Source organism: Lepidochelys kempii, chromosome 22, assembly GCF_965140265.1.
Source record: "Lepidochelys kempii isolate rLepKem1 chromosome 22, rLepKem1.hap2, whole genome shotgun sequence".
In the NCBI taxonomy this organism is placed as follows: Eukaryota; Metazoa; Chordata; order Testudines; family Cheloniidae; genus Lepidochelys; species Lepidochelys kempii.
The window spans coordinates 5,656,015-5,680,746 of record NC_133277.1 but is presented as its reverse complement, the minus strand read 5'-3'; positions in this window follow the sequence as shown (position 1 = coordinate 5,680,746).

Genomic DNA, 24,732 nt, shown 5'->3' with positions numbered 1-24,732 from the left:
CTTAAAATAGCAGTGTGTCCACGGTGGCATGGGTGGCGGCTCGGGCTCAGGACTGACTATGGAACAGGCCCTAAGTGACTTGCCCAAAACCAAACAAAAAATCAGTGGCAGAGCTAGGCTTAGACCTTATGTTCCTGGCCCCTAGCCCTATGCACAAGCCCCTGGCCTCTGGAGTTGGCATGAAACAGGAAGCATGTGTGTGCACAGTCAGATAGCTGTTTTGCCATTTGGAGCTGCTGGTCTGAGATTTCTATGGGATTTTCGGGGGAAGCAATGTTGTCTTTTTTATTTATCATTTCCTTCCCGTTGCCAGGTGGATACTCTGCTTTGAGCTGTGACCAATGGCCAAACGTAATCCTGGCAACCAGGTCCCTTCTCAAAACTCAAGGGTGTTGGTGCCATGCACAGGATATTGCCATTTTCTGAGCTGTGGTTTGGAGCTGGATGGTGTGCACTTAACGAAGGTGACTAGGAGGAATGAATTCATAAGGAGCTTCTGAGCCCCATAAAAAGATGCCAGCAACCATTCAGAAGTGGAACAATTATCCTTCATCCTTCTCTAGTGCCATCCATCCACCCACCCCCAGCACTACGCCCATTCTGCAGTTGAATAAAATGAAGCACAAGGTAGGTAAGTGACTTTCCCAAGGCTGCATGGTGAGTCAGTATTGGAACCAAGAGTAAAACCCAGAACTCTCCGTCTTTCATTCCTCTTTTCTCACCACAGAACACCACAGTATAGCTCTGTTCAGCTTCAAACCTATGCCTATTATCAATATCTACAGGGTATGGAGATGTCCTAACCACAAGCAGGGCCCCAACCACATAGTAAGTTATGGCCCTTGCCCCCAAAAAGTTTACAACCTAGATAAACAGAGCCATAAAAGGGGTGTTATTATCAAATTTACAGATAGGAAACTGAAGCACAGAGCCATTAAGTGATTAGCCCCTGGGCACACAACAAGTTAGTAGAAAAGCCTGGAATTGAACTTCTGGCATACTACCCTTAACCGCACACCCAGCCTTCCTGCTAAGGCTGCAAAAGCACTTGCAAAAGCTCCTTAAACCCAATTGTGTTCATCCTCTGGTGTCTGAACACGAGCCAGAAGGGATCGATCACTGGCTACAAAGGGTCTCCAGGCTCAGGAACCTGCTGGTTTGTATCAAGGTAGGAAATAATGGATCACTTTTACGAGCATGAATGTTTTAGGAAGAAGATGGCCCAGGTCCTAGCGCTCAGTTTACACAATGGTGATCTGGAGATAGATACGTTATGGACTGGGAATCTGAATTCAGAGTAGCTCCACGCACACAGCTTCGGAAAGCCCTGCACGGAGGCACAGTAGGTAGAAAGGTTCTTGCCCAGAGGGCCAGACATATACAATGGGAAGATAGAATAGACAGCCTTTCAGCTGCTTCTGCTCCTGCAGATGTCTCTGTACCAAGCACGTCTCCCTTCCCCACAGTATTGTTTATCCTCCTGTCTAAACAATCTTCCCTCCTTTAGGCTGGACTCTCAGGAGTAAAAGGGGAGAGGGGGGAATGGATCAGGGTTTTGAAAGGGCAGTTTATGGTTGGAAAGTGAGTGTTTTTCCCCAATGAAAAGTTTCAACAAAAACAAATCTTTTTTGTTGTTGAAATTCTTCTGGTGCTGAAAAAAATTAAAAAAAACCCAAACCCTAAAATTATCAATGAGATTTAATTGATTTGTAAAAATTTTCTTATAGTCTGAAAAGACGTTTTCTGTCCAAGAAAGTTTGGGACAGAAAATTTGTGACCAACCGTAAGAATGTCACTTTGTTCATGTCCCATTTTTCAAAGAGATGTGTGATAACGGGGTGGTTACTCTGCACAGCCTGCCAGCCAATCCCAAAGGAAGGATGATCTACCCAATTTGCACTAAAAGCAGAAATTAAAACAGGCCCCTTGCTGCTCTGCCTTCCACTGTGCTGGACATCTGAGGAACATGCTCTACAGCCATCCACATTCAAAAATAGTGGAGAATTGAGGCCCAAGTCCCCACTGAAACTTTTTAAATGTAAGTATCTTCTAGGGTCCTGGAACTGAACTTTCAGCAGCCCACTGCTTCCAGCTAGCAAAGGCAGATGATACTTTGGGGAAAAATGATGGGAGTTTGTGGGTGTGGGCAAATTTGCCACTATTTCCAGCAGGAGACCTGTAAGGGTACGTCTACACTAGAGGGGCGAGTCTCAGAGCCCAGGTCAACTGACTCTCAGAATGGGCTAAAATAGCAGTGCAGATGTTCCTTTTGGATCTGGGCTCTGAAACTCAGCGAGGAGGGAGGGTCTCAGAGACTGGGCTCCAGCCCAAGTGAGAACATCTGATATTTTTAGCCCCATTGCACAAGCCCTGTGAGCTCAAGTCAGTTGACCTGGGCTCTGAGACTCATTGCCGTGGGGTGTTTTTTTTGCAATCTTGACATACTCCAAGGGGCCCACAAACATTTCGATACATCCTCATTATTGTACTGGTGCTAGCATCAGGAGACATTGCTTGGGACTCCTGATTGACCTAAACCATACATGCCTGGAAATCTCCTTCCTGACCTCATCCACCTCTTTGTGTCCTTCCACTAAGTCCCTTCTCAAAACTCACTTCCTTCAAGGAGACCTACGTAGTGGGGTTTTTAAAGTACTCAGCATTGACCTATCTCTGCTTCTACTGGAATATTGGCTTTGGCTTGATTGGATGTGGAGATAGGCCAGTGCTGAATACTTTGGAAGATCCTGCCCATAAACCAGAACCTCTGCCACACATCAAAGAAACAAATCCCAGAAAATATTGCAAATATAATCCCATGTTCCCCTCCTCAAGGAACCTCAGCTGGTGTAAACAGACATCGCTCCATTGAAGTTAATGGACTTTGTTAATTCATCCCAGCTGGGGAGCCTGGCCCAGGGCATGGGCAATAGTCTCTCAAGGGACACTCTCCTTGTGTCTATCGTTTCTTTCTGTTTTTGTCATCTTTACTTTGGTTGTAAGCTCTCTGAGGCAGGGAGGCCATCTTTATTAGTATTGCAAAGTGCCGAGAACATCTCACAGTGCTAGATCAGTAATAAATCATCATCATGGGGGCGTCTTAGCATAGAGTTTAAGGCCAGAAGGGACCATAAGAACATCTAATCGGACCTCCTACATATCACAAGCCATTACATTTCACCCAGTTACCCCTGTACTGGGCCCAACAACTTGCGTTTGGCTAAAGCATCTCTTCCAGAAAGGCATCCAGTCTTGATTTGAAGACCTCAAGAGATGGAGAATCCCCCACTTCCTTTGATAGTCCATTCCAAAAGACAGTTACCCTCACCGTTAAATAAACTGCATGATACTGTGATGAATTGCATGAACTTGTGAAATTGCCTCTTGTGAAGAAATCCATAGGTCTATGTCTGGGGGATGCTGAGGGGGTTAATATGTAGAAGTTGTGCCTTGCGAAATGACCTGCTCTGAGTTACACCAGTGCAAAGACCGCAAAAGTCAGCGAGGTCCAATTGGCGTAGAGCTGGGCTAATTCTTGTTGACAAAACCATCCTTTGCCAAAAAATACCGATTCGGGTTGACTGCAATATTTTGTGACCGCGTGGAAAAGTCGATGAATTGCTGTGGTTGAAAATAACAAATTCAGAAAAAGCTGAAATGACAGGACATATTTTGACTCAAAATGACTTTTCATTTCAAATTGTAGTTGAATTTTATTTTTTTTTTAAATGAAATGAAATGTTTCATTCAACCTGAAATTATCCCCCCCCACCCACCCTCAATTTTTTGGTTCGGCCAACTTCCCGAAAAATCAGTCAGATGAACAACTCTTCATCGGTGTAACCGAAAGCAGAATGTGGCTCTGTGTTAGCAAGATGGCCTGACCATGTTCTGAAAAACCAAGATCCCTGCTAACAGCTCCAGAACTGGAACAGCTGCACAGAATTAGAGTGGTTTTTTGAACGGGGGAGCTTCATTCAAAATATCAAGCTAGTTTCATGGCTCATACCTGCTGCAGGAAGGTCTTATTGTGTGTTGCATGAATTTACTGCTTGTGGAAGGTGCAGGTTTACAGCCCAGCTGGGTCAAGGGCTCTGTTTATCCACAGAACAGTTCAGCCATGGCATAGGCAGTGCAAGCTACCCCCATCAGCGTGCCTCACCTCTGAGCTGGACCACACCCTCCCAATGGGTGTGACGTTCCGTTTAAATAGTTTTACTCCACTGTCCCCAGATGGCAACGACTTTCAGTTACTATCATCCTGGGCCAGTTTCTAATGGGAGACAGACCAGAGTCAAAAAGTACAGATCCAAACATCTCCAAGACATGCTCACTCAGATAATAACAATACCTCGCTCTTACACAGCACTTTTCATCAGCACTCAATTAATATGTGGCGTAGCATCTAAAGCTCTCAGACGAGTTAAGCAAAGCATCTCCCCCCTCCTTGCAATACAATCGCAGATCTCAAATGCTTTTATTTTCCACTAGCATTCGCCTCTGACACAGTGCCTTGTGTGTTTCACAGCAGCCGCTCTCTTACAATGCTGAAGCCTGCATTCTAATAAAAGCTGCTGAATTTACAAACCCGATCATGTCTGCTGGCAGGTTTGCTGCGAGGTTCTGGTTTCCTGACTCATAGCTATAAACCGAATAGCTGAAGAGAGTGTGTGGGTGGGTGCGAGGCGGTTTGCACAGTTTCTGTGTTGGGATCCGTAAGATGACAGACACCGGCGTCTAGTTGCCTCCCCTAGACTTACTGCTTTAGCTAAATCGGTAGAGTTATATCAGATAAGCTCACAAAAGCTTATGCTCTAATAAATTGGTTAGTCTCTAAGGTGCCACAAGTACTCCTTTTCTTTTTGCGAATACAGACTAACACGGCTGTTACTCTGAAACATATCAGATACTGAACTTCAGGAGCATTAGAGCTATTGTCTACGTCCTGTACATTCAGGGGGGGCCAAATTCTGTAGTAGGCCCCCACCTTTGTGCCTTCAGGATTCTGAGCTGGAGCCAAAATGCTCATGGCACAAGTCAGGCAACCCAGGAGTCCAGGCTTTCTGTAGCAGCATATGCTACAGTCCCATCTCTGACACATTCCCAACACGCCCCCTCCTGCCTCTAGCCTCACCGCAAGATGTCTGCTACACTGAAGAGGGAGCCAAACTATGCAATGCCTCCAGTGGAAGAATTCTCCTCTAGAGAGCCAAGAAGAGGCTCTCTAATGTCCTGCCTATAAATAAAGGAAAATGGCACTTTCTGCAGAGATACACACTAGTTGCCTCCACTAACCAGTGGAAAAGGGGCTAATAAAGAAAAGAAGAAAACCTCCAATGACCAATATATTTCAGGTCCTGCGTAATCCCGGCATGCAATCCCCACTCAGTCTGATGTCTTAGGATGCATCACAGCCTTGAGAAAATGTCATTGGAACTAAGGGCACACAGGGGTGTTAAGTTGTTGTTTTTTTTTTAATATACAGCTCAATGTTTAGGCACTTACAGGGTTTAAGCAGGCATTTTGAACATCACAAGTGCAGCCAAAATTGGGACTTAGGTGCCTAAAACAGGGACTTAGACACCTACTGCCTTTTGTGCGCCCTTGAGGAAAAGCATACCCTGTGCATAACGTTTCACCTGTCACCAACAAATAATTCCCATCCATACAAACATAAGGACAATATTGTCCCTTCTTTAACTGTTCGCAGTTTGAAAGAAGAGCCTTGTCAATAGCAGATGAGCTGTGTTTGGTGTGATCTCCATAGATACAATTCAGAACAAGGTTTACGGGTGATAGGTTATTGCCAGTCTACATCAAAGGCTACTGATAGGTGGCTTTGCTTTGTATTTTACAAAGAGGATGCAACAGGTGAGTAAATAGTCGCCGCAGAGAGAAGTGCAAGCCTAGACTGGGGATAGGAAAACTGTCTGGATGCTGTTATATATCATGTTTTATACTCAGATTCTGATCTCCACCATTTAAGTGATGTTGTGTATAAAGGGACTTTTAAAAGTTACCCAATAATATCACCTACATTTATATGAGATCAAGACTAGTGTTATGGCATTGTGAATCCGTGTAGATAACACATCTTCACAGAATCTTTTTGCCCCAAACTGAAGATTTTTGAAATTCAAAAATTGTTGAACAACTTATTTTAAAATGATCTTGTATTAATATTTTTTATTCCTTTAGCACCTTTCTAACCAAAGGCAGTGAAAACACTTGAAAAAGTCCCCTACACACACACACACAATTTCTGTTCCACTGGAAATTCTGACTTTTCAAAATTTGTTCCCTTCCTAATTGGAAAAACCCTCCTCCCTGGACCCCAAAAATTGAAATGTTCTGCAAAAAGAAATTAAAATCTTTTCAAGTCAGTCAAAATGCTCCATTTTGACAGAATCTGACTATTGCATTCTGATCAGGACTGTCTAGAAGTTTATGCTGTGTTTTCATTTATGATATAAATCAAAAGGTCATTTCACATCAAAGAATCAAAATGTTCTACTCCGATTAAGGTCCCCATTAACCCATTTTTGTTTTCTAAATGCAATTTTGCTGAAATCAACCTGGTCCTGTAAAAAGCTTCAATCTGACAAAACAGCATTTTCCATCGGAAAAACATTTAGTCAGACTTTTGTCAACCAGCTCTAACAAACAAGGGGAGTGTGTGAGACTGAAATGTGAGGGGGAGGAAGGGCTGCTGTAATTTACCTCCCCTCCCCACAGTACACCAGAGCTGTCTACATGATGACAGGGATTTCTTTAGCCCCTGGAGTAGCCCAGAATCAGGAGGGTACAAAACAGCTTAAAGCCACCTTCCCTCCCTACCCCACGCTGTGAGCTCTGTGCCTCTCAGTTGCACTGAGTCTCACCCATTATGTTTAAGCCATTCCATAATTTTCAAATGGCTGCGGTTGGGGACACTGGGAAAGTGTTGACAGTCTCATCTGGCAGCATTCTACATTGACTTTACAAAGATGAAAATGATGTCCCAAAGCGCAAGGCAAGGGCGAGCAAGTCCCTTTATTTATACATGTGCACATGCCCATGCAACACACTCTAACACTGGGTTTTGGAGACCTAGCTTTTTTTTCAGGTCACAAATAATTGCAATCTCCTTTCTAAGCAAAAACTCTTCAGCGGAGGGAGGAACGGTGGTCTAGAAAGGGCACTAATCTAGGACTCAGAAGACCTCGGTCCAATTCCCTGCTGTGTCACAGGCTTCCCGTGTGACTTTTGGCTTCTCTGTACCTCAGTTCCCTATCTGTACAATGGGGCTAAGAGCACTGCCCTGCCTCAGGGAGCATTGAAAGGATAAATGCATTCAAGGTTTTGCGGTGCGCGGTTATGCCGGTGATGGGGACCAGATAAGAAAGATGGATAGATTTTACTTTAATTAAGATACTAAATTTTAGAACTTTTTTTTTTAAAGTCTGTATTTATGCTTTGCTTTAATGTTATTTTCTAGCCAAACATTTAGTTGTCAGGACAGCTTTTGCTTTTTCAAAACCCTGGAATTCTTATTTGTCAGTCACTAACTTTGTAGTCAACAAGGCAGAGCAAAATCTCTCTCTCGTTGTGCTCAGATTCTGCCAAAAAAGCACTAGGCCTAAGGCCTCGCTTGGAGTAGGAAACATCTGGAAAAGTGTTTGCTTCGGCTGTCATAGCTAGATAAAGAATAAGTGTCAACGGACAACCGGTGGGGCCACAGACCTTAAAACATCTGAGGGCCGAGCCAGGATTCCAGGTGGAGTTTCAGCTTATAATTTTCAATCATCAGTTTGGAAGGGGAAAAAAAACACAAACATTTAGTTTTGCAAGTCACTATGGGGGCGGAGGGCTGCCCCAGCTGGCTCATTGCTGATGTAATGCTATTGTTTGCTAGGCTGCTGTTTTGGTGTTTGGGGAAGAAATACTATGTTCCTATAGTGATGACTAGACTCCAGGATTGACGTCCCCGCCTGGACTGATGAGCTGTGTTCTGGGCCGATTGTATCCAGAAGCAAAGATAATTATTTACACAGCATTTGACTAATGAATGACTTCAAACCGGGACTTCCTGTAGTTGAGCTGAGCGATGGCTCCACCCAGCTTCTAGATGGAATAGAGGCATGCAGGGTTGGGTTTTCTTTTAAACTCCTGCTGTTGTCTGTGATTTTACTTAATGTACTTTGGGCATGTTTCTGAAAGGCCCTGAGACCCAGATCATAGAATCTTAGAATATTAGGGTTGGAAGAGACCTAAGGAGGTCATCTAGTCCAATCCCCTGCTCAAAGATCCTCAATGGCATTTAGGTGCCTAACTCCCATTGAAACCAATGGGAGATAGGCACCTGAACTGGGCCTGAGGGCTTCCCTGGACGTGCTGCGTCACCCTATTTTTACATCTAGCAGCTTCCAGAGGAGAAGGCTTGGGGACTCATCTTGAGGGATAAAGAGTGCCCCCAGCATCCATTGAAATCTAGAGGAATCAAGAGCACTGAACACCAGGCAGAATTGGGCCCTTAAAGCAAAACTTTCTGTCTCCGGGTCCTAGTTCTAAGTAGCTAAATCCATATTTAGGCAACTAAAGAAAAGGGGCCTGATTCAGCCTGGTGGAGGGACCGAGAAAGGCGGTAATAATGTGTTTTCCCTATGCTGGCTGGACACTGGATCAGCTCCCAGTCCTGTTCAAGAAACCACAGGCTGCCCAACTCCAGTCCCAGCCGCTATGCTCCTGATGGCCCATTCTGGCATCTGGGATGTAGAACCGCTCCAGCCTCTCTGTCCCTCCGCAGGTCCATCCTGACCATGTTCCCCTTGCGCCTCGGGCACTGGGGGGCTCTTACAGGGGTTGACAGCTATTTTGTAGGTCTTGAGTTTGTCACCCACCAACAAAGCGGAGCGGAACAAAATTTTCCAAATTTGGAGGGAGGAAGTAAGGCGGATTGACAAATATTTTTGTTGAAATTTTGATCAACATTATGATGAGGAGGATTTGCAAAAATCTTGTGGGAAAAATTAATCCCATTTTTTGACCAGCTCTAACACAGAGGTCGTGGTAAGGGTGGAAATTTGAGTAGCTGGTGCCCTGAATTCTCCTCTCCGTTCTGTACAGCAGATTGCTGCCCTGACTGACTCCCACCCATGAGAATGCATGTTGTCCAGCTACCATTCTGGAACCAGAACCCTGGTCTCTCCCCATTCCCTGAGATCTGGGCTCAATCCAGGAGTTACTGGGTGAAATTCTCTGACCTGTAACATACAGGCAGTCAGACTAGATGGTCTAACGGTCCCTTCAAGCCATCAGAATCTATGAGCATTGGTACAAAATGAGTGGGACCAGTTTCTGGCCCTTTCCCTGGAAGAACAATGCCAGGGAGTCTTGCTGGGTTTCCAGTCCCCTGCATAGTCAAGTCCTACATAAAAAACAATCTGGCCCTTTAAGGTCCGAATGAAAAGAATCAATACAGCAGCCTGGACTGCATACTGCAGGCAAGTGTGGGACAGGCTCCCAGCCAACCCTTCTGCATAGGGCAGGAAAGATGGCATGGAAAGGTAGCGAGAGGGAGGCAGGAGCAGGGACGTATGGGTGCCAGTACCTATTGCCCTATGGCAGGCCAGGTTCAAGGCCCACCCCAGTGCTCCTAGAAGATGTGAGGGGGGGGGGGGCGTTTCTACATGACATGTGGGACGGAAGCTGCCTTGCTCCCCAGAACCTCCAAACTGACTCATCCAGCAGCCGAAGCCTGAGGCAAAAACTTGGAGGTGATCAGCAGCACCTGGGAGAGTGTCAGAGATACTGGGTGGAAGAATGGACTGTCTGCCCAATACCCTTGAAATTGGGGCCACCATTTTCAGAAGGGACTTGTGAGCTTGGGTGCCCAGCCTAAGCCACTTTAGAGGGGCCGGGTTTTCAGCAGACACTCGCTGAAAATCAGAATCCAGCCCCTTTAAAGGTGTCTCAAGTCAGGCCCCGGAAAAGGCAAGTATCTGAAATCCCTCCTCACTTCTGCAGCCCCTGGCTGTATTTCTCATCAGCTCCACTCTCCCTCCCACACAGGCACCCCATTCGTAACACCTCATCTGTCGAGGGAGACGAGCCCTGCCTGTTGCCAGGCCTCTGACACGCAGGTCAGGCCGTGCGTTACTCACCCAGCCACCAGCTGCGCTGAGAGTGGCTCCATGCCACGTCGGATGCAGTGGAGCTGGCGGCAGCCAGTGAAACAGGATGCCGGGAGATGAGGTAAAAGGACTCGATATAGCCCAGACCGAGCCCATTCTAGGCCAGGGTGGCCTGGAGGAGAGGTGAGAGTGCTGGATGCTGAGAGCGCAGAAGAGGGGGGTTATCTGACAGGTGAACAAGTGCCTGGGAAGAGAGTGTTGCTGTGGCCAACCAAATAACAAGACTAATACGCGCCCTGTAAAGGCAATCTTCCCACTGCCTCTCTGGTCCATATAGGGCTATAATTTGCCATTCAGGCCCAGCCCAATGTTGGGAGTCCGTCCCTTCCAGGGCATCTCCTGGTAGCGTTTTCTGCAAGCATAGAGCATGTGTTTCCCCTCACACGAGGTCATCTCCGCTAGCTTTAGCTCCGCCCTCACCCCACCATGCTCCTCCCACTCGAGGGGGGGCCTCACTGACTCATTACACACAGGGTAGGCCAGATTGTCCAGTGATGCCGTAAGTATTGTGGGGACTTTGGCAGCAGAGCCAGTCCTCGCAGGACTGGGTGAGTGGGGCTGCAAAGAAACTTCTGCTTCCCCCCTTAAACGTAACAAGCTTTTGTCCACTATATCCCACCATTGTGTGCAGGGCCACCCTAAGGATTCGAGCGGGGGGAGCAATGTCTTTCTTTGGGCCACACCTCAAATTTAACTGACTCAACTTGGCATCCACTCAAAACCTGAACTGAAACTTTTGTGGGTTTTTTTTTTTTGAAGAGTTGAAAAATTTTAGTTAACTTAATACCAGCCGAGCAAACTGATGTGTGACTTTCTGGGTTCCACTGGGGGACTGGACACAGATGTGCTCCACATCTGGACCCACCTGTTGCTTCTTGGCTTAGACTTTAAGCACTTTGGGGGCAGGGAATGTCCTTTTGTTCTGGGTTTAAACAGCATCTCGCCCAACGGGGTCCTTGGCCATGGCTGGGGCTCTTAGACGCTATGACAATATAAGTAATAAATCCTAGCTCTTAGTTAGCGGTTTTCATTAGTAGATCTCAGCAATCTTGATGGGGAAACTGAGTTAGAGAGCGGTTACAATGACATGCCTAACACCCTCCAGCATGCTAGCTCCAGAGCCAGGGATAGCACCAGGTTTCCTGAGGCCCTACTCCAAGCAATACTGACAATAATATAATAAAGCAGATTCCAAGTCCAGCTTAGCAGATCCCAGAAGTTGAGGTCCTTTGCTCAGATGAACTGCAGACAGCTGGATGAGAGGCTGCAGATGAAACCAACTTCCAGGAGAAGATTTGGCTTCAGTGTATCCACAGATGCGCTGACTCCTGAGCTACACAAGAAGGCCAGGTATAGTACCTGTGGTACACTGATATAGACAGAAGTGCCCCAAGGTTCTAGAGGTTAGCCCCAGGGACAGCTGATAGGACCCCATGTGGTGTCCCCGAGGGGAAGAGGCCTCAGATATACAGTTAAGGCAACAGCTGCTCGAGCAGGCTACATGATTATCCCATTTGGGAAGAGGGAACATAAATCAAGAGGCTCATGAACAGAGCCACTTGGAACTTGGGCCTAAATCAGGTGAATGGAGCAATATGGGGAATGGCATAGCTGAGGGCAAGGAAAGGGGCCACCTGTGGACACAATACAGACTAATCCACATGAGACCAGCCCCAGGCACCAGAGTGAGGGCCAAGTGAAGACCTAACAACCAAAGACATCTTTCCCCTGACTTCAATGAGCCTTAGATCAGACCCCTAGAGAGGCACTGACTGAATATAAGACCCAATGTGCCCCACAAGGGGCAGAGTTCTCTTATCTCCCTGACGGAGTCAAGGATGGGAATTTTCCATAACTGACTAGAACTCTGTGCTGGGGGCATCTGGACCCTTCCCTCTCTGCCAGCCCTAGTCATTCTTTTCCAGGGGAGCCCAGCAGAAGCTAGGCCCATCACACTGGCCTTCACACTCACAGCGGGCTAACAAAAGGGTTTTCTTCAGCACAGTGCTCATGGTGGCCAAGAAAGAAAGGAAGGGTCAAGTAGATACAGGCCTGGGATCCAGATCCAAACTTCCCCAGTGTTGGGGAGCAGTCAGGGTTGGGGGTTTGATTTGGCCCCATCTCTAGTGGGGATCCCACCCCAGCCTGGGGTTGTGTCATCATCCAGAGGCAGCAACTAAGCTGAAGAGGGTTGCATTAGCACAGAGTTGTCTTGGGCTGTGAGGAAAGGGGCTGGTTAGCACTGGAGTGGGGGCCCTTTTGGGGGGCTGGCCACAAGACAATGGACTGCGAGAACCACACCAGTGTCTCTGCACCTGTCCATAAAGACGTTGGGCCAGATCCTCAACTGGGGTCAGCGGCCTCGCTGAGGGAAGCGACACAGACTGACACCAGCTGAACTCCTGGCCTGTTGCCTCTGTGGCACTAGCCTTGGGGTGAGCCCCCGTTGCGCCCCAAAATGAGTGGCATGCCCTCAGCCATGCTCACTTCACAGCTGCGGCTTTGTTCCCGTTTGGAGGGATAAATAGGATTTCATGGAGGCCTCTGAGGAGTGGCCGGCGTGGGCCCCTCCCGGAGCCCCGTAAACAGGAAGGAGAGGAAGAGCGGAGTCAGCCCCAGGCTCATCCAGGAGTTGCTGCTCAGCAGGAAGCAGGGTGCGCACTGCGTCTGCCGAGCACACAATAACGCAGCGGAAAGTGGCATTCATAAATACACAGGGGTCAGGGACAGGCCCCGGAGAACAATAGGGGAAAGGAACATGGAGGGGCAGGCAAGGACGAGTCTATCAGACTGACAATGGCCATGGGCAGGGAGGGAGATGGAGGCCTAGAGGAGGGGTCTGAACAATACCACTGCAGCATTGAAGCTGAGCTCTTTGGGATTCATTGGTCGCTAACGAGCCCAGCTGAGAGCAGCGTGAGCTAAATAAGGCCATCGTGCCTTCCTGAACCTCTCTCTGCTCCTTTCCCTCAGCCCCACGGGGACCTTTTTCCTGCATGCCTGAGTTTTGTTCTCTGCAGCATGGCTTTCTTTAGCTGGTTGGTGAAGCGTGTAGTCATTTGGGGATGGCGAGTGCTTTGCACACCCTTACTACTGTTCATAGTTAACCTGTGGAACTCATTGCCTTGGGATGTTGTGAAGGCCAAAAGTATAACTTCACACAATCCTTCTTAAGAGATATAGCACTGCAGGATGACAACAGGCAAAGCCCAGAACTGTTCCAGAATCCTGGCTTGTTTCAGGCAAACACCCAGTAGTTTAGATTTGGCCTGGGCCAAATTATCTGAGCAACTTTGGACTGCAAAATTAGACTGGAGACCTCATAGTCCACCCCCTGCATGAGATTCCCACTAGCTGCCCCTTCTGGCTGTGTTAGAAATACTGCAAGAACAGCCTAACTCACTGGTATTTTGATGCATCCAGAGCCAGGGAGGGCAGCAAAAAATTAATTGATGCAAATATACAAGGTTTAGAGGTCCCCTGGTGCCCTCCCATCCCAGCCTACAGTACGTACCCAGCAATGCTGCTCATCTGCATGTAGCTGGTTTACTTGTATGGCTATGTCTCTCTCCACTGGCAGATCCGAGTGAGGAAAGGCTCCTGCGATTTACGTACATCCACAGATGCGGCTCTTTTCTCCTGAACGGTGGAGGCCACTGCTTGTGACACTGATGACCTGGAGGAGACCCCCGTTGACAACTTCAGCACCTGTATGTGTGTAGTTGTGGTTCCACGCACACCTTATGGAAAAACCTAATGCTGCTCCCAGTGTAGCCAGCAGGAGCAGAGTTAGGCCAGTGGTGAACACTTCTGAGAATCGCTCTGTACATATACCCCTGCTGCAAAACAGCGACTGGTGTCACTTCACCTCTGATGGGTGGTATATTGCCTCCCAGCAGTCAGACCTTATATCAGTCTCTGCTATCCCTTGATGCAGGCCATCTTGTGACCTATAAATACGAACACAGAAGAGAACAAAAGCGGTTGCTAGAACTGATCGGATAATACCCACAAATCATTTATTTGATGGTTTCCCCCCCCCATCATTTGATCAATAAGCGATTCATAAATAACATTTTCCCACTATGTTCCCTGACCCCGGTAAGTGACTGGCCAACTCACTGAATTGCTTGTTAGTAAATATTTGTATTATGGCACGACTCAGATGCCCCCATCAGTATTGAGGCCCATCGAACTAAATGCAAAGATAGCTGCAGTCCCTACCCCAGTGAGCTTATAATCTGAACCAAATCATTCAGGTAATCATGAGCTCTGACAGCCCTTAACATTGAATGCTGACGTACAAATGAGAGCTGATCAAACAACCCAGCAGTTCTCCTTCTGCTCTGGGGAGGGGCCAAGGCTACATGTTTCAAAAGCAGCTAAATGGCGTAGTCCCATTTCCACAAGTGCCTTAGGTGCCTAGGACCAGATTTTTAAAGGCACTTAGGTGTCTTTAGATGCAGACAGTGGGATTTTCAACAGTGTCCCACTGATTTCGATAGGAGTTAGGCACTTAACTTTTGAAAACCCCACTAGGCTCTTATTTGCTTCTTTAGGTGTCCACATTCCTTTAAAAATCTGGCCCTCTGTTAAGTCTCATTAGCTTTCAATGAGCTTTCGTCTCCTAAGTGCCTAAGTCACTTTTGAAAATGGGGCTTTGGCTCCTAAGTCATTTAGTCACTTTTGAGAGAGACACCCCTTTTCTTGCTAAGTATTTGTCCAGCAACTAGAGCCCAACCCTCTAATCCCAGCTGGGACCTGGGGCTGCTACACCAATACATATAGTAAATAAATAGTCACTAAGAACTCTGAATACATGATCCAAATGGCATAGACTGTTCCTACACAGATTGGAACAGATGAATGGGAAGGAGTGAGGGTTCTCCTTTTAGATTCAATGTTTAATTAGCATAGTCTTCAAATTCACAACATGCAAACGTCCAATTCCGTCAGACCTAAGGGGTTGGGGTCGTGTCCACCTCTGAAATCTGTTCCGAGAAATTACTTGTGCTCTGAACTAATCTAAGAGCGTCAAGGGACGCAAACAGCATGTGCGGATACAACAGGAAGGCGACAGTCTTGCTTGCGTGAAACTCAGCGCTGGTTCATAAGGGTGTTCTGGCATGACGAGGTCGGAGTCAGTTGTTTATCAATCCCAGGAGAGGCTCAGATTGCCGGATTCTCACTTGATAATGAAAGTGGGGTTAAGTGACTCGCCAGCCTGTGAAGAATTGCAGGAAACCTCTTCAGCGCTCACGACTTCTGGAGAGAGCGGCTAGGTGGTGTTGGGGGGGCAAAGAGGGAAAGGGGGGGCCCTTCCGCCACGAAGACAAACTGGTGCCTCGCTCCTCAAAAGCGCATTAAGAAGCTGCCAAGTCAGAAGGAATTGGGGGCCTGGGCGTACCGATGTTGTCAGCAGTGGTCAAGTGATTGAATCTGGCCTGTAAGCACGTATTGTAGAAAACAACCGGAAAGCTTGGAATGCTTGTTTACTGGAAAAGGGCTGTAGGAATGTGTCAATGTATGGCCCAGGGCCACGTTACCTTGGGCTGTGATCCCAACAGGGCCTGAGGCGCAGTGAGGTGGGGGCCTGGCAAACACCCCGCTCAGATGATGAGCTCTTTGGAGCAGGGACTTTCTCTTGTGTGCGAACCCTAGCACGATGAGGCTGGAGCCTCTGTGCTCCCGCAAGACAAATACTGCTACTAATAAATACCTGCATGATACACCCTCCCAGCGCAAAACATAAAGCCTGATTCTGCTCTAACCTACACTAAACACACAATCATCCAATATCATCAATCATCAATATCTTCATAAATGATCTGGAGGATGGTGTGGATTGCACTCTCAGCAAATTTGCGGATGATACTAAACTGGGAGGAGTGGTAGATACGCTGGAGGGCAGGGAGAGGATACAGAGGGACCTAGACAAATTGGAGGATTGGGCCAAAAGAAATCTGATGAGGTTCAACAAGGATAAGTGCAGAGTCCTGCACTTAGGACAGAAGAACCCAATGCACCGCTACAGACTAGGGACCGAATGGCTAGGCAGCAGTTCTGCAGAAAAGGACCTAGGGGTGACAGTGGACGAGAAGCTGGATATGAGTCAGCAGTGTGCCCTTGTTGCCAAGAAGGCCAATGGCATTTTGGGATGTATAAGTAGGGGCATTGCCAGCAGATCAAGGGATGTGATCGTTCCCCTCTATTCGGCATTGGTGAGGCCTCATCTGGAGTACTGTGTCTAGTTTTGGGCCCCACACTACAAGAAGGATGTGGATAAATTGCAGAGAGTCCAGCGAAGGGCAACAAAAATTATTAGGGGTCTGGAACACATGACTTATGAGGAGAGGCTGAGGGAACTGGGATTGTTTAGTCTGCAGAAGAGAAGAATGAGGGGGGATTTGATAGCTGCTTTCAACTACCTGAGAGGTGGTTCCAGAGAGGATGTTTCTAGACTATTCTCAGTGGTAGAAGAGGACAGGACAAGGAGTAATGGTCTCAAGTTGCAGTGGGGGAGGTTGAGGTTGGATATTAGGAAAAACTTTTTCACTAGGAGGGTGGTGAAACACTGGAATGCGTTACCTAGGGAGGTGGTAGAATCTCCTTCCTTAGAAGTTTTTAAGGTCAGGCTTGACAAAGCCCTGGCTGGGATGATTTAATTGGGGATTGGTCCTGCTTTGAGCAGGGGGTTGGAATAGATGACCTTCTGAGGTCCCTTCCAACCCTGATATTCTATGATTCTATGATCCAACTCCATTTGACATGAGCTGACTCTGGTATGAGATGAGAGCAGAACCCAGCCTCTAGTGGTCTGCTGGCAGTGGTACTGGTGCATCAACAGGAGACTGTCTTTCTTCCAGCGAAACCAGTACCTAACATGGGGTTAGGAGGTTGTGTGCTGCTGGAGGTTCCCTCTCTTGGCCATGAGGGAGGGAAGAGGCATAGCTCAGGGGTTTGAGCATTGGCCTGCTAAACCCAGGGTTGTGAGTTCAATCCTTGAGGGGGCCATTTAGGGATCTGGGGCAAAAATTGGGGATTGGTCCATCTTTGGGCAGGGGGTTGGACTAGATGACCTCCTGAGGTCCCTTCCAACCCTGAGATTCTATGATTCTAAATAAACCAACGCCCTGGCCATCTGTGATCACAATGGCCTACAGAGGAGCGTGTGTGTGTAGTGATGGAGGCGTGAACTCCAGCATCTTGGCTCAATCGCACTCCTCTCCCAGAATCCTCCCAGCATCTTTGACTGGAGACAGAATTATTTTTCACTTCCTGACCGAGTTATTGTAGCATTAATGGGCACCATTCAACAGTTGCTCCCTTTCGCGCCAGACGAAGCTGCAGTTCAGTGGTGGGAGAAACGATTTCCATCGACAGTCTGCAGTGTCAGTCTGCGGTGAAAGGCATTTCTGGAATGCTTTCTGTCGCAGATCTCAAAACACGGTGCAAGAGAGAATGCCACAGATGTTTCCAGGGGGCCAAAATATTTTTGTGCTGAGCTCAAGACTTCAAAAAATATTGGGAACCAGGGATCTTGTCCTGCTCCCCTGGCTTTGGGACAAGACTCCTACCTATCTTGCACCAAGAATGTTCTGTTTATCAGCTAGTAGACAGAGATTTCCCTCCTGAGCTGCATAAATCTCTCTTCATTCCAATTGCTCTGTTCTCTAAAGATCTCCTCTCATTACTGCCCTTATTAAACACTGCATTTACCACTGCTCTCCCTTAACGGTGACCGTGCCGACAAGCCACCCGCTGCAAATGCCTCTTGCCCTCTAAGAATTAGACAGAGAGACAGGGTTAATTTCCAACAGGACACCGGGAACCGAGTGACAGGGTTAATTTCCAACAGGACACCGGGATGCAAGAGGTGGGAAGAGATGGAGCTCAGGGAGAGGCATCAATTAGTTATGACAGCCTGGAAGGGACTAGGTCTGTGCCTGGAATAATACTTTCCTCCATCACTTTTCAGAGGCCTTTGTTCGCTATCTTCTGCAAGTCCGTTGTGGGGAGAGAAAGGAGCTCAGCTCTCACCTATGTGAAGTTTATTGGGCCTGATTTCCAGAGGTTGCCGAGCCACCCGTAGAAGACAATGGGAGCTGCAGTTGTGAAGCATCCCGGTAATAGGGCCCTGCTAATAATCTCCAGATGAATATTTCTGCAAAATGTTATCAGTCTTTTCTCTCTCCACAGTGCATCTGGAGTTAGAAAGAGACAACGATCCACCTCATGAAGTCCAAGATTGGTGGGGAGGTTAAACTAGATTCAGCATCTCTATCTATTTTAGGGTTCTTTACAGCTGCTCGTTGCTGTAGTATCTGAGGGCCTTCCATGTAAGATCAATGGCAATATCAAAGTCCCTAGTGGACTGTGTGTCCACCATATCTCCCCATTGAGATAGATATCTCCCCAACAGTAGGGCTCGTTCACAGGACAAGTGTCACAGTGTGATGTGACAGAGGCCCAGCTGTGAAATGCCCAAATGATGTGATCAGCTGGGATGCTGGCTACAGCACAGGATACAAACAGAGGGGGACAATAATCACAGTACTTTGTGTTTAATGTAGTGCCTTTCATTCCAAGGTCAAAAAGTGCTTTACAAAGCTCAGTAGGAATGCTCATCCCTGTTTATTTTACAGATGGGGGAACTGGGAAACAGGGAGTTTAAATGACTTGCTCAAAATCCTCTGGCAGGTAAGGCTGGGAACAGATGGATGCACATGTTAGCCCATTGCACTGTGCTTACCCCTGCCACAAGGAACAGAATGGAATTGCCTTGTGTGCTGTCACGTGAGTGTAATGAGCATTAAGTCCACCACTTTAGCATCCCTCAGACCCAACCCTTCAGCCTCTCCCTTTGGTATAGTTCTGTACCCTCCTCCATTCCTCTGTGGCAGCCACAGGAGAAGCCTCTGTTTAACTAGACAGGGCAATTGTATTGCCACATCCCTGGCTGGGTCATAGCCAGTGGGGACTGAACATGGGACCTTTGGATCATAAAGCATGAGCCCCTTCTACCTGAGCTAAAAGATTCATTTCCATCAGCCACAGCTGCATGCAACTCTACACAGCACAGAACAAACCCATGGCTGGCCCGTGCCAGCTGACTCAGGCTCGTGGGGCTTGGGCTGTTTCATTGCTGGGTAGACTTCTGGTCTTGAACTGGAGCCTGGGCTAGAGGACCCTGCAGGGTGGGAGGGTCTCAGAGTTCAGGCTCCAGCCCAACCCTGGAAGTCTACCCAGCAATGAAACAGCCTCGCAGCCCAAGCCCAAGGTGGCTGGCGCAGGTCAGCCGTGGGTTTTCCTTTGCTGGGTAGACATACCCTAAATGCACTTTTCTTGATTCTCTCTTCAGCACCGATTATGTCCTGGGGACCAACCGTAGAGATGCTGCACTCATTTTAATCACAGGGCTTTTTCCCTTTCTCTTTTTATACGTAAAGAAAACAAAATGTATGATGATAATAATAGTAATAAAAAGGTTGGAGGCAAAAATAACTCCACTGTCTTTCAAGAGAGTTGTGATCCAAATGGTACGGTGTACGAAGACAGTAGCATCCCATGAAACAGCTTGTGAGCCCTCTAGTGGCACTCACTGTGTCTGATGTTTTAGAAGCCAACAGAAACCCGCCGGAGCAGCAGTGTGTATGCAGCTAGGCTCTCTGTATGTGTCTATCTATCTGTCTAGTAAGCAGACGTGGTTATTTGGGATGCAACTGGGCCCGTGTGGTTTCTTCAGAGCAAAGACACATCATAAATAGTCCGCTCTCCCAATCCTTAGTAAGGCGGCTCTGAGTGACAGCCCATTGAAATTGAAACCGGCTCCCTGACAGTGTTCAATCGGGCTCCACACCTGATGATTGCTTCCAGGGGGGATCTCAAAGTCCTTACACCTCCTACACTGGCTCAGTGAAAGCAAAACAGTTAGTTCTGTGTTTTTCTGTCATTCGACACAGCTCTTCAACAACTCCTCTGCAGTCCGTTTTTCCATCTCTCAAGTGGCTTTCAGGGAGGAAAGTACTGGGGCTAACTTCGGAGTGGGGGTGGGTGGGTTGGATGAGTAAGTGAATGCAATGAACAAACACTAATGCTTTAAAGGTGTTTGAAATACACTGAGCTCTGAACTTAGGGCGACCTGACAGCAAATGTGACAGGGGGTGGGGAGTAATAGGAGTCTATATAAGAAAAACACCCCAAAATCGGGACCGTCCCTATAAAATCAGGACATCTGGTCACCCTATCTGAACTGCATGTTCAATGGGACAGTGATTATAAGTAGCACTAGTTACAAATTTTCATCAAAACATACTTCGAAAGAAAAAAAACAAAACAAAAAGTCATTTTTACCAAAAAGCACATTTTAATTTTGGTCAATTTTTTTCCCAGTTTTTTGTTTGTTTCACTCTGCCCCTTCTCTCATTGATGTAAAGGGGGGAAACCAAAAACAGCAAAAATCCACAACTCCCTGAATTGTTTTGTTTTTCATTTAGAAAGAAGGAAAGAGAGTCCATTTTTTAAATATTCACAGTTTCCCATGGAAAACATATAGCATTTTTGGATCAACTCTGATTTGAAGGCCTGATAAATAAAGTTTGACCTATATGGCTACATAAATTAGGGGTGTGATATTTTTTACCAAAAACCCCTAGCTTGGACACAGTTATACTGGTATAATGGCTTGTCTAAATAAGGACGTTTTTCTAGAAAGTTTTCAGTGGTGTGAGTATTGGCTTAGGAATCAAGAGACTTGGGTTCTGTTCTTTCCCACTTGATTTTCTGGGTGACCGGTTTTCCCATCTGGTGATGGCCCATCACCTAAATGAATACTTTCCCTCAGTTTTTAATAAGGGTAATGAGGAGCTCAGGGGTGGGGGCAGGGTAGCTAATGGAAACGAGGTGATGGAAGTAGAAATTACCACATCCGAGGTAGAAGTCAAATACGAACAGTTTAATGTGACTAAATCGGGGGGCCTGGATAATCTTGATCCAGGAATATTAAAGGAACCGGCACATGAAATTGCAAGCCCAATAACAAGGATTTTTAATGAATCGTAAACTCGGGGGTCGTATGCTATAATTAGAAAATTGCTAATATACTGTAGTACCTAATTTTAAGAAAGGGAAAAGAAAGGGATTCAAGAAACTACAGGCCCGTTAGTTTGACCTCAACTGTTTGCAAGGTCTTGCAACAAATTTTGAAAACGACAATATTTAAGGACATAGAGGTAATTGGGATAAAATACAATATGGTTTTATAAAAAGTAGATCATGCCAGACCAACCTGATCTTTCTTTGAAAAGATAACTGATTTTTTAGACAGAGGAAATGTGGTAGATCTAATCTACCCAGGTGTCAGTAAGGCATTTGATACAGTTCCACACAGGAAATTATTAGTTAAATTGGAGAAGATGGGGATTAATATGAGAACTGAAAAGTGGATAAGGAACTGGTTAAAGGGGAGATGACAATGGGTCACACTGAAATGTGAACTGTCAGGCTGGAGGGAGGTTGCTACTGGAGTGCCTCAGGGATTGGTCTTGGCACCAATCTTATTTAACATTTTCATTAATGACCTTGGCACAAAAAATGGGGGTGTGCTAATAAAATTTGAAGATGACAGAAAGTTGGGAGGTATTGCCAATACCGCGGAGGACCAGAATATCATACAAGAAGATCTGGGGGACCTTGAAAACTGGAGTCATAGAATTGGCATGAAATTTAATACTGCAAAGTGCAAGATCATGCACTTAGGGACTAACAACAAGAATTTTTGCTTTAAGCTGAAGACATATGGGTTGGAAGCAACAGAGGAGGAGAAGGACCTGGGTATATCAGCTGATCACAGGATGTCTAGGAGCCACCGATGTGATGCGGCTGTGAAAAAGGCTAATGCAGTCTGAGGATGCCTCATGCAAGGTATTCCCAGTAGAGATAAGGAAGTATTAATGCCATTGTACTAGGCACTGGTGAGACCTCATCGGGGAATACTGTGTGCAATTTTGGTCTCCCATGTTTAAGAAAGATTAATTGAAACTGGAACAGGTGCAGAGAAGGGTTACTAGGATGATCAGAGGAATGGAGAACCTACCTGCATGTGGCTTGATTAGCTTAACCAAAAGAAGGCGGGGGGGGGGGAGATATGATTGCTGGCTATAAATACATCAGAGGGACAAATACCAGGCAGGAAGAAGAGTTATTTAAGTTCCGGGCCAGTGTGGATATAAGAACTGCTATAAACTGGCCATCCACAGGTTTAGGCTTCAGAGTAGCAGCCGTGTTAGTCTGTATCTGTAAAAAGAAAAGGAGGACTTGTGGCACCTTAGAGACTAACAAATTTATTAGAGCATAAGCTTTCGTGAGCTACAGCTCACTTCATCGGATTCATACAGTGGAAAATATAGTGGGGAGATTTTACATACACAGAGAACATGAAACAATGGATGTTACCATACACACTGTAACAAGAGTGATCAGGAAAGGTGAGCTATTACCAGCAGGAGAGTGGGGGTGGAGGGGGGACCTTTTGTAGTGATAATCAAGGTGGGCCATTTCCAGCACTTTACAAGAACAGTAAGAGGGGAAATAAACAAGGGGAAATAGTTTTACCTTGTGTAATGACACATCCACTCCCAGTCTTTATTCAAGCCTAAGTTAATTGTATCCAGTTTGCAAATTAATTCCAATTCAGCAGTCTCTCGTTGGAGTCTGTTTTTGAAGTTTTTTTGTTGAAGAATTGCCACTTTTAGGTCTGTAATCAAGTGACCAAAGAGATTAAAGTGTTCTCCGACTGGTTTTTGAATGTTTTAATTCTTGACGTCTGATTTGTGTCCATTTATTCTTTTACGTAGAGACTGTCCAGTTTGGCCAATGTACATGGCAGAGGGGCATTGCTGGCACATATCACATTGGTAGATGCGCAGGTGAACGAGCCTCTGATAGTGTGGTTGATGTGATTAGGCCCTATGATGGTGTCCCCTGAATAGATATGTGGACACAGTTGGCAACGGGCTTTGTTGCAAGGATAGGTTCCTGGGTTAGTGTTTTTGTTGTGTGGTGTGTGGTTGCTGGTGAGTATTTGCTTCAGGTTGGGGGGCTGTCTGTAAGCAAGGACTGGCCTGTCTCCCAAGATCTGTGAGAGTGATGGGTCATCCTACGGGATAGATTGTAAATACTTGATGATGCATTGGAGGGGTTTTAGTTGGGGGCTGAAGGTGATGGTTAGTGGCGTTCTGTTATTTTCTTTGTTGGGCCTTCCCTGTAGTAGGTAACTTCTGGGTACTCTTCTGGCTCTGTCAATCTGTTTCTTCACTTCATCAGGTGGGTATTGTAGTTGTAAGAACACTTGATAGAGATCTTGTAGGTGTTTGTCTCTGTCTGAGGGGTTGGAGCAAATGCAGTTGTATCGTAGAGATTGGCTGTAGACAATGGATCATGTGGTATGGTCTGGATGAAAGCTGGAGGCATGTAGGTAAGTATAGCAGTCCGTAGGTTTCTGATGTAGGGTGGTGTTTATGTGACCATCACTTATTAGCACCGTAGTGTCCAGGAAGTGGATTAGGCTTCAAATTAGTTGAAGGTTTCTAACCATCAGAGGAGTGAAGTTCTGGAACAGCCTTCCAAGGGGAGCTGGGGGGGCAAAAAACCTTACTGGCTTCAAGAGTGAGCTTGATAAGTTTATGGAGGGGATGGTATGATGAGACTGCCTACAGTGGCACGTGGCGCATCTGTGACTGCTAGTAGCAAATATTCCAATGGCTGGAGATGGGGCACTAAATGGGGAGGACCTGAGCTTCAGATCATTCTTTCCCAGGTGTTTGGCTGGTGGGTCTCGCTGCAACGCTCAGGGTCTAACTGATCAGAATATTTGGGGTTGGGAAGAAATTTTCCTTCGGTCAGATTGGCAGAGTTTTTCACCTTCGTCTGCAGCATAGGGCATGGGTCACTTGCTGGTTTAAACTAGAGTCAAGGGTGGATTCTCTGTAACTTGAAGTCTTTAAACTATAATTGGAGGACTTCAGTGACTCAGCTACAGGTTAGGGATCTCTTACAGGAGTAGGTGGGTGAGATTTTGTGGCCTTTGACGTGCAGGAGGTCAGACTAGATGATCATAATGATTCCTTTTGGCTTTAAAGTCTGAGTCTATTTCAGAATAAGAGTATCCACACAAAGAGCAATTCTGGTCAATTTCCACATAGAGGCAATCCCTGGAAGTATTTTATGCTGCTGTAGCCTATTCCCCTTTTAACTGCTTCCAACTACAGGGGTTGTACCGCTTGAACTATACCAGTATAATTAAAGCACCCCAACTTGTGTGTGTGTATAGACAAAGCTTTTGTTTTATAAATACCCAGCAGATCGTTAATCATTCGTGCAGTTTAATAACTCTGTCCACTTGCCCAGCTCTTGTGGGTTTAGCATGTTGACAGAATGGACAGTTTCATCATCAAAGCACAATTAAAGCATTAAGCAGTAAAGCCACACAGCCTGCGTGGGAGGGGGTTATGGGTTGTTAACCATACACGTACGCATACACGCATTCTCTCTCTCTCTCACA